Below are 2,244 nucleotides of genomic sequence, written 5' to 3'. Positions count from 1 at the left end.
AGAGAGAGAGAGAGAGAGAGAGAGAGAGAGAGAGAGAGAGAGAGAGAGAAAGAAGGAGAAAGAGAGAAAGAGAGAGAGAGAGAGAGAGAGAGAGAAGAGGGGAAAAAAATTCAACTTGTTAGAATGCATCGGAGCAAATTTCCGAACGCGAGAGATGCGAAAACCGAAGGAAGGTTGGCCTAAATCTGAACGTCGAAAATACTCATCAACGTGACATGGCAAAATTGCCACGCGCCGGACTCTGCGTTGCCGAACTTTGAAACGACAGACTCGCGGAACGTCACGCACTCGCCACGTGATACATACACAGGGTGGTTCCATTCGAATTCTCAATCCGTCTGCCATGCACCGTTGAGAGTACATCGAAAATCTCGGCCACGTGCGATTGAATGGGCTACAAAAATGACCTTCGAGCATCTGCTTCATAAGCATGTCTCGTACGTTAAATTGCGATGCATAGAAACGATTAACCGAGAACGATATATACGGAAAAAAAGAGACAGAGAGAGAGAGAGAGAGAGAGAGAGAGAGAGAGAGAGAGAGAGAGAGAGAAGGCAAGAATTCCGCGAGAGAAGCTGCAACCGGTATCCGTATAATCTACGAGGTCAGGATTACAGGAGTATGCACGTGTCGGAATTCGCAAGATAATTAAATAACAAAGATGCGTACAGCAGCGAGGCCTTTGTCTATCGCGTCTTTCAAGACTGACTTTTTTTTTGTCTTTTGGCAAATACGACTCCGAAGTGCACATTTACGGCTCTATCGGCCGTAACCAGTTATTTAACTACTTATCCGAAAGAAAAAAAAAAAAATCTGCGCGTATTCCCGAGATGCATCGACCGTCGCATGAATCGTTCGTTTAGTCAACCGCTAATATCGGTCGTAACGAGAATTACATGATTCCACGAATGTCCCACAGCAACGAGAATTACGCCGTTGAACGCAGAAACTGCATCGCAATTAATGATAAACATGTGATAACGAATGATGAAAAAAAAAAACCGTTGAACAAACAGTGACAATTAATAATGCCGATAAACGTAATGAGTAACGCGTGGCAAAAAGATAAAATATTTAACCCTCCGCTGGCAATATGAATTTGGACTGTTCCGTCAGTAACACAGATTTTCAAGAGAAAATCCTAGTATAGGATTGTGAACGTTCAACGAATTTTCACACTATCACAGAAGATTGTACTTCACTTATTCTTTACAAATTTATCTCAAGTTATTTATTACAAATTTATTACGATATATATTTATTATGAACACTTCATCGTTTATTACAAATTTAATTTACCAAATTCACAATCGAAATATTACAAACAAAACATGGTACTTTTAAAACATTGTCAGCGGTGGATTAAAGAAACTGGTACTTTATTTTGCTTCTTAAAAGACTAATCTCCGAAGCAAATAATGGATGTTTTCCATTTAGTGACACACAAGCCGACACAAACATCATTCTATCTTTCTTACTATTCCAGTGACTAAAGTAAAGACACTCGTCGTCGATTTATGTTCGTCAAATGAAAAGCACCGAATTTTTCTTAAGGCTATTAAACGATACTCTCTCCGCATATTATTATAATATCGCGTTGATGTAAAAAATGTCCAAAAATGTTCAACTCGCACAGGAAACGAGATCATTGTCGTATACGTATAAATATGTCTACGTTGCACTTTAGAACAAAGATAAGATCTCGTCGCCGGTATTCCACGCCGTGAATAATCGTCCAGTAATTTTGCGAATGCGGACTTTCCTGTTCCGATGTTTCGCGCGCCGGACTTGTGCGAATTTATTTGCTCTCTTGTTAGGCGGATTAATGTTGAAATGAAATAACGCCAAATGAAATAACACAATTAATCAAATAAAACTGGATTTGCAATTCCGCTTAGCGTTTACGCGAAAGCTGGGTTTCAACATCCTTGAAATACGACGATACCTATTTACTCGTATTAACGTCAGTATTGTTGATAAAAGACGATAATAATAAATTTAAATACAATATTTATCGATTCATAGTAAAAGAAGACAAATCAATTTGACCGGACAAATAAATTGGATAAATCAATATATCAGAGCTACGCGAACAGTTGTTTAAGATTTGCAAATTAAATTTGCGGATACAATGATCAACCAGAAAAAAATTAACGCCTGGTTTTTTTTTCCAGTCGTTCGACAAGACTCAGGAATCGTCGCCGAGAAATAGTTAACCTTTCATGAAATATATATATATATATA

The 2,244-nt window shown here is 38.4% G+C and overlaps 1 protein-coding gene across 1 annotated transcript in view; it reads left to right on the top strand.

The window, feature by feature from the left end:
* LOC108750628 (V-type proton ATPase 16 kDa proteolipid subunit) overlaps positions 1–93 on the top strand; it is a 16,804-nt gene extending 16,711 nt beyond the window's left edge. Inside the window, exon 4 of the transcript XR_001939448.1 lies at positions 65–93. The gene's annotated coding sequence lies outside the window, so the exon portion shown is untranslated. The remainder of the gene's footprint in view (positions 1–64) is intronic.
* Positions 94–2,244: the final 2,151 nt, after the last annotated feature.

The sequence above is a fragment of the Trachymyrmex septentrionalis genome, unplaced genomic scaffold (assembly GCF_001594115.1).
Source record: "Trachymyrmex septentrionalis isolate Tsep2-gDNA-1 unplaced genomic scaffold, Tsep1.0 scaffold37, whole genome shotgun sequence".
NCBI lineage: Eukaryota > Metazoa > Arthropoda > Insecta > Hymenoptera > Formicidae > Trachymyrmex > Trachymyrmex septentrionalis.
The sequence above is the reverse complement of the archived record's forward strand: the minus strand, read 5'-3'. Positions and strand labels throughout refer to the sequence as shown.